Raw genomic sequence first — 17,474 nt, 5'->3', positions numbered from 1 at the left:
GCCATTTCCACCTCTTCACCCCCAAACCTTCCATCCCTACATCAAGATTCCATCAACGCGACAAATGTCTTCGGATCTCGAGACAGCTCAAAACGACACCTCCCGAAAAATCGAAGGTCCTCCTCTTACGGCAACATAGAGGTGAACAAAGGAATAACGAGGATCATAGTGGGAAGAACTGATCGGCGAAAGGGCGGTATGATGAGACAAGGAGTAAATAGAGGGTAAAGAAAGAAGGAGGAGAGAAAAGAAGGACCTTGAAGATGAGAAGAAACTTCCACTCCACTGAGGGAAGGGGAAAAAATTAGATGCGCCCCATTAACCGGAATATCGCTGCTCTCTCGACCGGGCGATAGAAAATACCCTGATCGAAGAGGGGCTGAAGATTGAAGGGGATTATGAGTGGAAGAGTGAGAGCAGGGCGGGGAGAGACTGGAGAAAAATCGCGGCTGGAACAAGGCGAGAATAGTGCAATGTGTATTTAAAAGGCGATAAACAACAACGTGAGTGCATTAAAAAAGGGTCTGAAATAGGTGGCAAGAAGTTAAAATTCTACACTGTGCTATAGTCACCGAGGCAATTCGTGTGTGTACAGGATAATTCAAATCTTGAGTACTTTAGGAATCAAGTTTTGGAAAAGGCAATGGATGAGCTAGAAGGAAAGGAAAAAAGGAGGTCATATTCGAAAGATAGAGTGTTAAATATAAGTAGGGTGGAATATGAAGTACCTCAGTTTAAGCCTTAACACCAAGTCAAGCGCAGTTTTCCGAACTGATATTTCACCAAGTGCTCGCATCTTCATCGTACACGTGCCATAGTCTTCCGACGGCAATAGCATCATCGCTAAGGATGGAGTAAACGAGGAGAGAGGAAAGCCGACCAGGAAAAAATATTCCCAAACCGTTGCCTCTGTAGCCAGGGTGTTATTTCGCCCGTGTTTTTTAGACCCATGGAGGTCCTTGAGGGTAAAAAAAATAAAAACGGGAGAAATTACTCTCCACCGCGGAAAAGTGTAAAGAAGTGGAAAAAAGTGTGGCGGAGAGGGTTGAAGTTTCGCGAGAGGACGGGCTTAAAAAGACGCCGCGACGGTGTGGCGAAAATGGGCTTATGGGCATTTTGCGGGAAAGAGCAGGCGGGAGGAATGTTCTGCGAAAGAGGGCGAAAGCACGATGGCGAAAAAGCAGCAAACACCTGGCTGGATGGCAGAAGAAAGGAGCACCAACACCCTTTTATCTTCTCACCCACACCCCGTCTTTCCCCCGTTCTGGGTTCTTCCCGCCACCTTTACCTCCTGCAAGCAAAGAAAGAGCGAGGAATAGAAATCTGCCGAGCGCACATGGTTTCCTGTATGCGATGGCGCTATTCGAATAGAAAAAGTGAAGTAAAAAAAGGATTGCGTGAAGAGAGAGGAGGCTAAAAATCGCCCTTGAAGGTCGACGGTTACGTGTACGGACATAAACACGCGTTTTAGAAACCGGCTCATGGGTGATAATAAAACATTTCCTATTCAAATGGCGCAAATTTATACATTGGCTATTTATAACTGCACAAATAAGGTACTCAAGCATCACCTCAGGAAGTTTTTGGTCTCAATGCAAACGGTGATTCGCTTCAAAACCAGAAAAACAACTTATTCTTCTCACTGATGAGTTCTTTCCTCTCTACCGATGGGCAGTAGTCCAACGCTGTAGCAAGTTCATGCTGTAGCAAGTGTCGCGAAGCGCGTGAAGGCTGAGATTAGCCAGAACAGCCTTATGAACACATAAGAGGTTGAAAATTGGAAATTAGCCTCACGAATATAAAAAATTACGTCTATATGAAAACAAAGTACTCACATCCGTGAATTTCTGTTTGTTTTGTTACACCGCGGAACTGCAGTGCCAAGTTAAAAAACTCAGGGACTAAGTAGAAGAGAAAATTCGCTGGGAAGGCCACTCCCAGTATATTTCCCTCTTCTTATAGCGACGCCGGCAATGGCGTTTGGAACTTAAGAAGGGTATAAGGATATCTCCCTTTCTCTCTCTCTCTTTCTCAACGAGTAGATGACGAAAAAAAGATTCGCGGGGTCGGAGTCTTGGTGTTTGCGGTGGAAAGCCTCCTTTCTCCTCGAAAACTATCCATCTTCGCGTGTGTGGGAACGACGTAAGCGCCTCTCTTCTTCCCATATCCCTAAGGCCCATTCCTTCGCCGCCGACTCGCTCGCTGAATTAGTCTGCACGACATGATTGGCGGATAGGAGAGGGAGAGAGAGGCAAAAGGACTTTTCCTTCGTGGAGAAAAGATAAGGCTCAGCGCTAGAGATGGTATGAGAACAAATGCAAGGGAAACAATCGGGAAAGATAAACGAGTGCTACCAATTCTTGAATTTTAAGGACCTTGTATGGATATTCAGTAAGGCCTTGAGATTCCCTAATCCACGAAGATGATCAAAATTTTTTTGAGGTCAGGAGGTGAGAATTTTTTGAAAGTATATCGTTGAAAAAAATCTGAAATACGTTGAAGTTTAGATGTTGTTCTCACGATAATTTAGAAAGTCGTCTCTGCATTGAGTTCAACCCCTAGTGACGATTACTGATGCCGAGCATTGGTCGCTCTTCACTTTCTGTCCTCACTCCTATAAGCACACCGTTTCTGAAAACTATGAACACGACAAAAATGAGCACATAATGTTTCAAACTCACAGAATTAGCGCGGGACATTAAATGCAAGCGAACACACGCACACACACACACACACAGAAGAAAATACACAAGCCACACTCTCGCACATAAGAGGCATAACTTCCGCGTTTTACGTGCCGATAAGTTCAGGGCACGTATGACCAAATAGAGCTCTTCACAGTTACGTAGGGGATGTTCGATAATTAAATGAATTTTGACGAGTCTCGTGTGTACGCCAAGGATTGTAATGCATCCAGCACGTATTCCCTCAATGAAATGGAGAAGGAAAAAAGAGTTGCTTGTTCACAAAAGACGCACACTCTTTCCTCCTCTACTCCTGAAAGTAATAGGCACCATGAATTTCCCAAATTTCGCATCACGCCGCGCTGCCGTAGAAATATTAGAGAAAAATAAATATCAGAGAGATAATAACATAATAGCATGATAATATTTATCGTCTTATATTTTTTCTCTCCTACTCTTTTCGAGTTCGACACACTTTTACAGTGGAGCGACATATATTTTTCTTTCCTCTCTCAAGTCGTAAACACACTGCAAAGAAGAAAAAAATATATTAAACTTTCCTGATCCCAAACCTTTGATATCCGTTTAGTAATCCCTTCGAAACAATTTTATCCATAAGCAAGTTAATCACTCATTTGACCTCCATCGTATTCATGCTATTCTGTGTTATATACACTTTTCCTCTTCGAATTAAAAAAATTAATTTATAACTGTTGCTACTAACAAACAAAGCCATAAGATATTTCTCGAGAGTTTGTGAAGTGTGGTCCAATTTAATATTTAGGGAGAGTGTATTTGGAAATTTAAAAAGGGTGCAAGCATTTAGAAGAGAGAGTGTAAGAAACAAGAGATTTGTCATAATCGCATGTTTTTATGGTTAATATTACACCTAAAGCTCATGCTGTTGAAATTGGCGCGCATTGTATTCATTAATTTATCTCAAGTGTTGAGTAATAATTTAAGATATTAACGAGAAGCTTACTGTATAAGCACTCGTAAACAGGAAGGCAAGGCGATATACTTTCTCGTTCTTCAAAACGTCAAGGTAAAGAAATGTACCTGAAATCCCAAAAAAATAGGTTAAATATGGCTGAGCATTGGATACCAAGTGTCTCCCAAAATGCTTTTTGTGTGACGCATGCGTACTTCTCCTCGAAATACATGCATGCATGAAAAAATAAAGTGTTTTTCTTCGACGTATACTCAGCCTTTAAAATTGCGAAATCGTGTTTTCGCCGGCAGTGTTTCACGTAGTATCATGAATATAAGTTACGCACTTTTTACTGTGCAGTTGGGAGATAAAAACTGCGCAAAACTCATATTACACCATATGCAAGCACAATATGATTCCACGAATATTTTCTGTACACGCAGTGACAAGCAATACCAACATGAAGGCCCAAACTGATTACACAGTGCTTTTAGTATCTTCGTTTAGCATGTAAGACGCATTGTCCATAGCACATAAATTGGGTAATAATACATTGATATGGTCCAAAATATAAATGCATATACATCGGTCATTATCACAAAAATACGACAGAACCGTATAATACTTTGACTGTGAAATAATTAGTCGATTTTTTGCCGCAATGTTAAATGTTAGCCATTGATTTTCTTGGTGTGTGTTAGCGATATGACGAAATAACATTCAAAGGATGCATCAACTATGACCAAAGTTAGGTCAGAGAAAAGGATGTAAAAATGAATTTCCATTCCATCTAATCACTTTTCCATAAAAAAACAAACAGCTTCTTTATTCATAGTGTTTGTTAATCATGTAGTCTACTCGGTGCTTTGTTTTTAATATTGTTTCCCGCGTACATATCCAACATGTTAACGTCATGAGTGTGGGTATTTATAAACGATATTAATACTTAAAAATATATACATACACATAATAAATAAATATATTATATATATACACATATGAAAACAATGACGCGGGTAACATCGTGTGTTTGTGAGTGCATGATCGTGTGAATGTGAAGATTTTTATCCTTGAAAAAAAATCGCCGATATCAAAAATGTCGGTTTACTGCGCGTTACTTCTGTCATAGAAAGTGAATTTCATGTATATAACAAATTGATATTACTTAAGATACTTGCCATTTAATAATGGTTCCCTAAGTAACGGGTAAATCAGGGTAGTGCCTGTATCTATGTTTGCGATCATATTGCGGGAAATTTAAGTGAAAACAAAAGATCGTGTTATGTATCACTTTGGCTCCCGTGAGATTCACGTATATGATTTCATGAAGTGAAACGTCACTGCTGTAATGAGCCAATCATGTTTTATGCTCGTTCCACGCTGTATCATAACCCTACCAGCTAAGTGAACAAATTTTTGTGTCGATATCTCAGACTTGTGTTATTCAGGAAATAAATTAGATGGTTCATTTTCTTGTGCATTATATATACCTATATATTGTATATAACAATTATCCACTGCTCATCATAGTTACGTATTATGCCTTCCGTGAAGTTACTCGATGAAAATGCTCCCTAAGTAGCAAGTCCGCATCCAGACATATCTATTGATTAATTCAACTTTTACGCTAGTAAAAATCATCGGTTGGGGAACATTTGGCTGTATCATTTAAAGCGTCAAGTTCACCGAATGACCAAGTTACTATAGGAAAGGACAGACGCTAGGCCCACCAAGTGATTATGATATGTAAAAAAAACTCACAAATCAATCCTATTATTTTAGCACCAAGTGATTATGATATGTAAAAAAAACTCACAAATCCATCCTATTATTTTAGCAATTTGTGAAGATTTTCGAGGAAATTCGCCACATAAATAATGATTTGTATTTAGAATTTTAAAAATATCAGCGGAAAAGATAAAACATAAGCGTCGGAATTCAAATAAACGAAGACTTAAAATCACCACCCTGAAAACAAAAATGGCCATTAACTTCATAAAATAAAGTAACATCACATCAATTCGCAACCTTTATCCGTAAATACACTACACTAATCATCTCTTACATCTTCATTTAAAGAATTTTTTCCTCATTTAGTGTTTTATTATATGAAAAAAGAACTAGCAATGGTACCTAATATAATACCAGAATAAAATCCATAATTATTTACACCTTTCATTTGTATTTCAAGACCACCTTTACCTCAGAAATTTCTTCGTGATAAAATAATTTATATATATTCAATACTATTCATGATGACCGACAACCATTCGAAAACAATCATAGGTAAGGATTCAAAGTGTAAGAGGATCAATTAATTTTCTCTAGTCGACTAAAATTTTCCCAACTATTTAAATCCCGCTCGCTGGATGTAGTTCATTAGTTTATACCTCAGATAAAGGGGCTCAATTCCCTCCCGAGAGTATTTCAGAAGCAGTATACCAACATAGCCCGGCATATCACTGTAGCCTGCAGTCAAATCATTCCTACTCTCTCGGTATGAGATTGAGTTGATTTGATAAAACCTCGTGCAGCAGGCTACCATCTCCGAACTGCGACTCTAAGACCTCTAGCCTCGCTTTTTTGGACATCTTACTCTACGACCGTAATTTACACCCCGACGGGAAGCATATTCCATCAATTATAATACTTACGATTGGAAATTAAAATTGAATCAAAATGTAAATTCTGTAACGTGGGTGTCTCCATTTCATTACCTAAGATTATATGAAAACCGAAATGTAAGAAAAGTAGAATTTCGTTTTAACACTCCTCAGTATTCTCGGGGAAACGGCATTGATACGACGTAATTTGAGACACAAGCAATTGCAAATAGCGCAAATCTTAAGTATATACCGAGAGAAACGGCGCATTGAAACAAGAGCTGAATTATACATTAGGATTTCCAAACTTCTTGTAGATGGAAAGTAATTATATAAGATTTGAGACAATATTTATAGAGTGAAATTGATGTATTTCAGATAAATTGACTTTCGTATTGTTGTGGCTATTTCAACGCCAATACAATGGAAAGTTTTATACAACATTTAGACAGGGCTAACAATGAGAAAGGCAGTATGGTGTCAGTATCCTCTGAAGATATGCAGGATATTACTTTGAATTACGTATTCAGCAGAATTTCTACCTTTCTTAAACCGATTCCAAACTGCTTGGATTTCTGTCAACCTTCTCAAATCCCAAATTAAAATCCATTCGCAACCAGTCAGGCCGTGTGGCATCACTAGTACTTACATTTTCCTCGCTATTACATCTCTACGTATCACACGTTCGGCACCTTTCCACTAAGTGTTCGAAACGGATCAATCAAAAAGGGCGGTCAAATGGCGAAAATCCATTTAAGTGGGACCACAGAGAGCGGAAAACACCTTCGCTTCACAATAAATTACGTTCCTATTCATAACAAAAATATATTTCTGATCGGACGAAAGAAAAACGAATTAACTTGCGTTATCACCAGAAAATGGGACCAAAAAAAAAGGGCGACGATCAAGGATGCGAAGGACTTCCTTCGATCGTATCATTCACGTTCTTATATCACCGTCTCCAATTTAATATTGCTCCATCCCATAAATTCCTCGAAAGTTTATAAAAAACGAATGCTCGGGCTTCTTTTCCGATAGTTATTACGTTGTCTTTATTACCTTTTTTAATACTCTTCTCGTCGTATCTTCGGAGGATGAAGAGTTTTTAATCGAATCCATCCACAACTAGGCAGGCCGTGTTTCACCACTATCCTCTGAAGATATACTTCGTTTTGGCTTTACATTATGGATTCGACAGAATATCTTCCTTATATAAACCAATTCCAAACAGCTTGGATATTTCCTTCTCCAATACAAAAGTTTTAAAATTAACTTTTTCTTCCTTAGAACATCTCTACGCATCATAGGCTACTTTTCCGATAGTTATTACGTTGTATTCATTGGTTTTTTTTAAATAGTCTCCAGTCGTATCTTCAGAGGATGCAGATTTTCATTAGAATCCATCTACAACTAGCAAAGAAGGGGCGAGAATGACGTTAGGACACAAGTTTAAGATGAGTGAGGGAGAGAGATGGAGACAGGGAGAAAGAGGCACGTTTGAAGGAGTAGAGAAGAGGCGAGGTAGGGTAAGAATGGGTTTCTGAGAGAAACTTCGTTCGAGAGGGACATATCAGCCCACTCGAGATCCGCAAGTACGCCCTCGTCTGCCACCCCTCATCGCTCTCTCGCTACCAGACCGCATCTACCCTTACCACAAAAAACCCTGCCTCCCCCCTCCCTTATCCATCTTTCTCTCAAAGTCCTATAAAATGCAAAGATGAACTCGAATTTTCACTAACCTATGGCTAAGAATTGGTTGAAAATTGGAAAATTATTACTTATTTGGACCTAATGGAAATGGTCTTTTCGATGAAAGTGTCCATTGGATGCTAAACTCTTGTTCGGATATTGCATTGTAAAATTTCATCAACCTCCATTCAACGGATTTTTTTATGCCGTTACTGAGGATCCTTGATTTTTGCGAAAGTGATTTTTTGGGATCTTATTATCACTCTCAGATTTTAAACGCGGGATTAAGGTCCGAACACTATCCAAAATCGTGGAAACAACCGCATAAAATGTGGAACCATGAATATATCAAATCGCGTAAATCATTCTTGCTATTACTCAAGGAAAAATGCTCTCAAAATGCTCATTGCCGTCGGCATATGTATCTGGCTTTAGGAAAAAAGGCAAAAAAATAGAAGTTGGCAAAACACTTGCTAGCCTGCCTACTTGCCACCCCTCCATCCAGTCTCCCTCCCCTTCCCGACAACATCTCCCCCCTACCACAAACACTCCCCCCATCCCTTCGTTCCTTCCACCTCCGTCCCATAAGCTCCCCATCATTCTTACCACCGAGGCGTCTTCTCCAGCTCTCTCTCTCTCGCACTAGACTATATCTCCCGCGGGGATTAATAAACCGTTACGAGCGCCGGCATCGCCCGTGCCATCATGGCTTCAAGGTGGCCTCCCAGCGTCCGACGACGTCATAAAAGGGGCAGAAATAATGGAGGGTAGTTCTGAGGTGGAGAGTGCGGAAGGAGAGGGTGAAATCGAGAACGGGGAAGAGCAGGGGAAGGAAGGGAAAACAAAGGAGGATCGCCTGCTAGAAGTTCGTCGTGGAAACGAAGGAAAACTGTAAACGCTTTTTCTAAAAGAAGCTCAACTACGACCATATGAGTCAATATAAGTAATTGACTTAGTCATTGTCTTCTCGATGTATCGAAATAATACTGCTTTCACCGAAAAATTTCCTTGACTGAGTAAAATTCAAAAGTCATTCAATAGTAAGTTAAGCTAGTGAGTAAATTATAAAAGAATTAGTAAGTAAAACGCGTGAATATGTCAACGATTAAGGTTTTAACGAGAACGTATTCAAATCATATGATCTAGCCTAAGTACTCATCTTGAAATAAAGGAGTAAAACTTTGTCAGGTTCACTATTATCTAATAGTGAATCTGACAAAGCTTTACTCCTTTATCTCCAATATGGAGAGGTTTCACAAAGTCAAGCCTAAAGTTATCAGATACATCATCATCTTGAGCAAGTTTATTCCCATATTAAATCCATAGCAGCAAATAATACCACCTAAAGATGGAAAGCGGATACCTTTCGTCAGTACCTAATAAATGCAATCAAATTTTCCAATAAATAATGGCTTTCTTTTGGACAATGTCAATATAGAAGCCTTATTTATTAAGTTCCCATAAGTCATTGTCACTACTTTTGACTCATTCGGACACCACGTCCAGCTATAATAATAACAGGATGCGGATATTCAGGAAGTAGTTGCTGCAGTCAGTTGAATCCTTCATGATAATTGCTTGCCTCTCGCTTGGACCCCGAAAAAGAGAGATAGAAAGGCGTATTTGTAGAGAAAAAGAGGCGAATCTTTCAGAGGTTTGATTACAGCAGGGAGAATAGCAGGTAGTGCAATATCATGCGGCGGTAAGTGAGGGGGAAGGGTGAGTAGGAATAGGTGATGAAAGTAGCGAAGGGGGCTGTTTCCCATGATGGAGAGGAGAACGCGCCAGAATTCCTCCGATGAAGGGTGGAACAAGGTCAAAGACGGAGGAATTTAATAAGTCAAAAGACTAGGGAGTTGGGTAGTAACGAAGATCTCCCACCACGGAGCGAAGGTGGCAGCAAAAGGGTTATGGGGAATCATCAAGGTTTCGTTGGAGCGTAATAAGATGGTGAAGGGGCAATGAGACGGTAAAGGAGAACGCCACTTCTTTGAAGAGCTTCGTGAACGAGTCGATGAAAGTGAGCTCTAAAGGGAAAAGTCTACTGTTAATAATTCATCAAATAACGCGGTTAAGTGCTAATCAAGAATATGTTGTTGTTATTGAAGCTTACCAAGAAGGAATATGGCTGTACATGGGTAAACATCTACCTTAATGAGAAAATTGTTCTAATAAAATCATGAATATTATAGTATTCTACACAATGCCCAGAATTAAACTTATTTAAATTTTAAACATGAACCGCAAACCTGGAAACACTCTTTCCTAGAAAGGTTGGTTTCGCAAGAGTTTAAAATATTTAATAATGGCAATATACTCAATTAGGGTCTGGGTGCTAGGTATTCAAGAAAAAGAGGAAAAATGAAACTAGATTGTGCCGCTCGACAAGTTCGTATTTCGAAAAATGCTCCAAAAAGTTAGCAATGGCTTGGTAACGGACGCCTTAAAAACGGGTAATACCAAATATAAATTTTATTCGATCACAATTTTCTTCTACTTCTATCCGCCAAATTCAGTTGCCTTGATTCAAAATAATGTGTATGGTGGAGGCTCCGGACAAAGAAGTAAAAATCTTCACGGTCTGAACTGAAAAAGAACTGAATTTCTCACCTGCACGCGGACGCAATATTTGGGAAGAGGGAAACAGGTGAATACCCGGTGAGGTAACGCATAGCGTGGAAGAGATTTAAAAACGGCAGGAGAGAACGAGAAAGCAGGTACGGGCATAAAGGGAAAAAAGAGGAAATGAAATAGCTTGAGGGATAGGAGTAAGCTGTGGGAGAGGGTCCATCTCTTCTCCTCTTACTTTTAAGAGGCTGTACTGTCTCAGAATACGAGGAAGAGACTGCTCAAAGGATGATCGCTCTCATAAAGTTTTAAGACGGGAGAGAAAGGAGGACCACGGGAGAGCGATAAAAATGGTTGAGGTAGTGGAAAAAGGGCAGGGATGAGGTTTTCGCAGCACTACCAACACCAATCAGAGGCTTTCATGTCGAATCTAGGGTCCTCAACGTAACTCGATACGAAGCGACAATAATCCTATCAAATTTTAAAAAAATGAATCAGATTCTTCGCCTAACAAAATATAATTACTCAACGAATCAAAACTAAAATCAACTCAATCGAACTAAAACTTTGGCGCAACATTGTAGAATCTATAATTCTTGTTGAACCGACAAGAAAAGATTTGACATTTTCATAGGAAAATTTATTTCACGACCTTGACGTCATCGAACAGTCGGCTGTTCGATGAAATCATGGCCGTGAAATAAAATAATCCCGTGAAAGTGCACAAAGTTTTTCCTGCTGGTTCAACATGACCAATATATATACATGTAAACAAAACTAAATAAATTAGCTCGAAAGAAAGTTTTAAACAGTAATATAAGATTATTAATGTAAAAAATGTTATACAAAAGTGCAGAGAGAACTCGAACTTTTACGGCCCCAGAAAAAAACCTACTGAACTGCCCAATGAGGCGCAATTTAAATAAAATTCCTGACTAAGGAGAAATGAAATCAACAAACTATATCCGTCATTCTCATCAAGTTATTTTATGACTCAAGGTTTATTACCTTAGAGTAAATGTGTAGTCAATCAAACTGAGAAAAAACTATTTCTTCTCGGTGCTTGATGCAGCGTACGCATTTTTAATACCCTCAAGAGAAATAATTGTACGATCGATACGGCTGTGAGGCGAACATTATATTTCTCGAAGGTTGAATTCCAAAATGTACGGCCAAAGCTTGCCTGTGATAACCTTCTTCGAGGGTGAAAGACCAACTCCCTGCGTCATCTGAACCATTCTCTCATGACCTCGGCTCACCTCATCGGAAGAAGCAGGGGAGAAAATCGAACCCACTTTTTTCCTTTCCTCAATATCAAGGCCTCGCATCAGTCTTTCGCTATATATATATTCTCGGTGTCTCTCTCTTTCGCGAACCTCTCTCGTGCGTCTATCCTTCCAGACGAGCTCCATGTGTTACGCGGGCCTTGTAGGTATACCTACCGTCGGAGCAATACTGCCGTCGCACTGTGCAAGAGAGAGGGGGAAAAAATAAATGGATGGAAAAATAAATCGATAGTCGTTCGGTCGGTGAGGATCGAAGGCGCGTGTCGGGAGGCAATGAAGTGCTCGACCAATCAACGCTGCCTTGGGTCAATATACGCCCTCACACACACACAAACGCACATACATATATAACCCGCACCCTTCCTCACCCCCTTCTTTCTCTCTTCTCCCTACCAACACGGGTAGGTAATTCCCTACCACCTATCTCCAGCTCAACGAAAATGCCTCCTGCTGAAAAAAAGGGAGAACCCACTCCCTTCCATCCTCACCTCACTCCGCCGGACTGAGTTCCCAAAACTCCTATTCCCTCCTTCCACCCGAAAAATATTCTCTTATCGCACCCTTGCCCGGTGCCCTTTTATATAAATCCCTTCTAGCTCCAGCACATGCACGAAGCTCCGCTCTTTTAGGGGGTAACACTATTGCCTCTGCTCCTGTGCCGTGCTACTCTCCCCCACCATTTTTGTAATCTACACATCTAAACTCTCTTCACCCCCCCACCCGATCCGTTTTTAGCCCCGCCCTTATTGCCCCCCCCCCCCCCCATTGGAGATGGAAGGGGTTAACGGGTTTACCATCGACGCGAAATGGACTTCCCATTGATTTAGGCGAGACTTGTTTCTCTTCTCGAGGAGAAATTGGAGCATGGAGAAGGGAAGAGCGATCGGAGTGGTTTGAGAAGCCTCCGTTTTCCTCACCTCTTCCTGCGCTCTGCTTTCTTGACTCTAGTCACGCTATCTGTGCAAATTTTTCCAGCTCTCTCATCACCTAAACAGAATTTTTCAATATTCATCAAGATTTCCACTTGTTTCTCTCCAAAGTGGGTCGTAAGTAAAAACTTTAGGTCATTTTGCAAATGACTTGACACACCAGTAATTTACATGTAGGTTTCTTGAGATTTGATTCTGGTCAAATTTTAAATTAATTTTGACATTATGGCGGCTTTCATTGCAGCTATCGTCGAGAAGGAGAAAGAAAGTATGCTTCAGAAAAGTCGGATAAGTTATGCAATCACCGCGATGGGAACCAGCTTTAGCTTTAAAAACCGCTATTTTGTTTCCACAGCAACAACAAGGATACTTGAGGTCTTCAAAAGAGACCATATTTCTCATTGAATCAAACTATTTCGCATTATGATATTTCCAGTAAAAATAACATATACCTGCATTTATTTCACTTTTTTCCAGCGAAATATTACTTTGGTTGAACTATCCCTTAGTATTACACTGAAACTATTCTCCATTCCACTCTTCCCACCCTTCTGTCTTTCTCTCTCTCCCTCTCTCTCCCCCTCCCTCTCCCAAAGCCCCTTTGCCATAGCAAAAATAGAGCATGAAACAAATAAGTCTGAAAGTTTATCGCCGGCAAAAAAAGGTTAGAAGCGGAAAACCGGCTGGGGAGTTTCTGATAACGATTCAGAGTAGACTCTGCCACTGGGTTGAGGTGAAGGTTATCCGATTTAAATATTTACTCTTCTCCCGGAACAAGAAAAAGACCTGAGGGAATGAATAAACCTCTTTTTTTCTAATTAAAACTTTTATTTCTCCTTGTGCGCAGCATAGGTCATTCACTTTAAGCCCTCATCCTCTTCAACCTAGAATACTCGTCGAAACAGAACTTCATTAAAGTAATGTTTATTAAAAACTTTTGAAAAAAAAATAACTTCGAGGAAAAAGCGACTAGCATCGGTCGGGAAACGTTAGGGCCGTCCAAAAATTGACGCGGCGACATGGCCCAAAAGTTTTTTTTTAACATGACAAGTACCCGTGAAAGTTTCAGCGAAGGATTTCATTATAGTTGCTCTAAAAAGAAATCTTGCTACTTTATCAATATTGAAGTGTCCAAAGTGCTACTACAGTTCGTGATGGCAGAGCAGGAGAACGTAAAGAAACGATAGTTACGATGATTAAATATTTTCATCTCCACCACTCTGCAAGAGAATAGCATTCAATTTTGGCAAATACTTTATAATAAATAAGTTGTGAAAGAGCAGTCTGTAACCATAATATAGGTCTGCGTAAGGAAATGAACGCTCGCCGGTGGTGATATATCCATAGCCAACGATTCATACCTCGCACAAAATTGAACTGCTCCCACTTCGCTAATAGTACCTTCCCAACCACGCTCGCGAAGAAATTTAAGCCAGTTACATTTAGCAATAAAGCGACATAACTTAATTATTATAATGAAATTTCTTTAAAGTTGCACCAATAAAAGCGGTCAATATAAAAGATACTAGAAACATGGATCATTTAAAAGCCAAATGGGGAAAATGATTAAAAAAGATTTATTAGGTCTTACGGACAACGCCTTGGGAATTAAAAAAAAGGGGCCAAATATATTTTCGACTATTCTAGTTGCATGGTTATTTAAAGAGGTATGTCGTATGCCGTAAAGGTATATATTTTGAACTGACATTATTACTGAAATTGATAAACATATTTGAATTTCCATTTGGTCTATTTCTTTAAGATTTCTACGCAATTAAAATGAACAAGGCCAATCATTAATTATCTTGATATTCCAACGGATTTCTATTAATTTCTTGATTTCAGAAGACCGTAAGCATATATTAAAGTGTTTCTCAGACATTACAATACCAGAGTGCGAAAACTTTGGCCAATTCTTCTAAAATTTGAATCTTCTCTCCCATAAACAAAATCCAGATTCCCTTCGGCCAAGTAGCAAAATCCAATGACCCCGTAAGGTTCTGTAGATACGGAAGGGATTTGGAAGAAGATACGTTGCACATAAAACCGACCTCGTTAACGTTTTACGAGTGCAATCAAGGCAGGACTAGTCACTGCTATTCCATTTCCCTCCGCCGCGACAAATAAAACGTCATTCATAGCAACTGTTATGATGGCCCTCAATTCGGATGGCCCTGTAATTGCTGCACTGCCTCGCAATGAAGAAAGCACCTTCCACGCTCGTGTGAACGGATTTGGGTTGAATTTCCAGTTTCAGGGTGACGTTTGGGATGTAAGAATGACAAAATAGTTTAAGTAACTTCATGCAAAATTGTCAGCAAAAATCGTTAATAGCACATTTTCAGAGCTGAAAAGGATAACTTATCTCATATAAAGTAAGATATACCTGAAATTTTAGAGAAATTGGCCCTATTCAACAGCTTGGGAGTAATTTCAAAGTGTATTTGAAAAATCATGGTGAAAATAGTACTGGCCTGTTTAATCAGTACTAACTTAAAGAAAACCAAAAACGTTTTCATGAGAACAAATCCTAAAAAAGCATGAATTATTGACGCCATTTTTGGAAAAAATTGCTGCCTACGGTGAGGAAAAAATGTCAGATCAAAAACAAAACGTCCAGATCCAAATATAAATTAAGAGCACTTTTTGAACGAAAGCGTAGAGTCAGTTGAATAGAACGGCAACAAGGAATTGAATTCAGTAATTGGGTTGATCAGGAACGAAACGAAATTAAATCGCGGCTGATATTCTTCCCTCTCCGCAACATTATGGGATGTTTCAGTGGTTAATCCACTGCTTTAAAAAAAACCTCAAGAAATGGTCTATTAAGGAAATCGTCGTAAAATTATTTGTGGCTGAGCTTGAGACAACATTATCAATAAAATCATTAATCATTAAACGAAGCGCGATCGACCAAGAAAATATGCGAATATAGGTATCATATTTGAATATATATCAAATATTCATAACAAAAATCATTGTTCACGCATTAAGTACCGACGGTATGAGTATCTTTCTGCAGTAGTTTTTAAATATCGAAAGTTAAATATGATTGCTAATTTTTTAAGGAGAGGATTTTTCAGCATAAAGCTGAATAATATATCATGTACATCATACTGTAAATTCACCATTATCGTTTATATATTATACAATTTAATTATATACTAAATACGCTTGATTAGTTCCGAAGCTATGAAGAATATCCATAGAAGTACATGGAAATGTTTGTAGTCGTTCATCATAGCCTGTATACGCTTCCAAATTCTTGAAAAAATAAAAATGACATTTAAAAATAACGAAATATTTTGTTTAATTCAAAATTCACCAAAAATCGAAGAGTCAACCTAATATCATTGGATAACTTACCAAAATATTGCAGTTAAAGCTGCCCTACGAGATTAATGACAATGAGATATTCAAATCAACAGTTCCGATTAAATCCAACACAATATGAAGTCACTTGTGGCTGGAAAACTTGGTGGAATACATATAAATCGTTTTGGAAGACTTCAGCTTACTACACCTTAAATTTTTCCAGGGTCATTTAGGTGCCAACACAATATGAAGCCACTTACAGCTGGATATATTAATTGGTGGAATACATAGAAATCATTTTGGAATAGAATCCATTACAATATGAAGTCACTTGTGGCTGGAAAACTTACTTGGTGGAATATATAGAAATCGTATTAGAAGCTTTGGTGTCCTACACCTCAAACTTTTACTAGGTCATTTGGGTGAAGTTGACGCTGTCGGGTTTCAATAGAAGAAACTATAAATATGTTACTGAGATGGCAAATCGGACGCAGCCCACCGACAAGTTACTCTTCCGAGCGACCCTTTAAAATATTTTTATTCATTCGACGGCAATTACGACCAATATTACAAAATGCCACTGTAAATTTTGAAATGTAGATTACAAATTAACAATAAAACCAAAGATATCATCTTCTCATTTTTTTCACCGCTCAAATTGAGGCATTTTCACCGACGGATGGATATCTCACTTGTGGTAATTCTGCATTGACCGACCTGCCATTCCAACGACCATAATGCCTAAGAGAAAAATAACGTTCAAGAGTGGTTATCAAATCTAAGACCAAAATTCAGATTTCTTAACCAATGCGCATAATATACCCCAACTCGGTGTGCTAGAGGCATTTGCTCGCATTGCTATTTTACAGAGAGAACTGGTACATTTAACATAGTGGGTAGAGTATAATTATAATTATGCATTAAAAAACAACCCTTGTGATTTTTAATCACTTCAATATGTAACCAAGAAAAGAAAACTTGAAAAGAATGCAAATTTGAGTATTCCTATTCCAGTTTCTGGAGTATTTTTATGGTAAACCAGAATGTTAACGGAAAAAGAGAATATATGTGCACGAATGTTGCAGAGAAAGATACATGTGCACATCACCTTGGTTTGCTCTAAAGTTTTATTCAAGAGTTTCTTGCTTATCCATGAAGATTGTAGCATATATAAATCTAAATTCTACATGCATCACGGAAATAAAGAGGGATGTCTCGTAACGGCTGCGGCAGAAAGAGGAATTACTCACCTGAACACGAGTTTACGGTAAGCAACTGTCCACATGTGAATACTTGATCGAAGGTAAGTGGGTACCAATTTACTAGAAATTAACTACACCACGGTACGGACTTCAATATTAGTTGGGGTTTCACGCATCGCACCGCAAGCCTCATACGTAATCAGCTTGTAAAGTACAATTATATTCCCTATTTTATGAGTAAGCATACTTACAGAGTTATGATCTCCC

General features: G+C 39.0%; 1 long non-coding RNA gene across 1 annotated transcript; it reads right to left on the bottom strand.

The window, feature by feature from the left end:
* Nucleotides 1–644: 644 nt before the first annotated feature.
* On the bottom strand, nt 645–16,967 carry LOC124170571. The gene is made up of 2 exons (XR_006867511.1): nt 5,428–16,967; nt 645–5,371 (listed from the first exon to the last, which is right to left on the bottom strand). It is a non-coding gene; the product is annotated as an uncharacterized LOC124170571 (long non-coding RNA).
* Between the last annotated feature and the right edge of the window lie 507 nt (nt 16,968–17,474).

This window comes from Ischnura elegans, chromosome 1 (assembly GCF_921293095.1).
Source record: "Ischnura elegans chromosome 1, ioIscEleg1.1, whole genome shotgun sequence".
Classification (NCBI taxonomy): domain Eukaryota; kingdom Metazoa; phylum Arthropoda; class Insecta; order Odonata; family Coenagrionidae; genus Ischnura; species Ischnura elegans.
The sequence above is the reverse complement of the archived record's forward strand: the minus strand, read 5'-3'. Positions and strand labels throughout refer to the sequence as shown.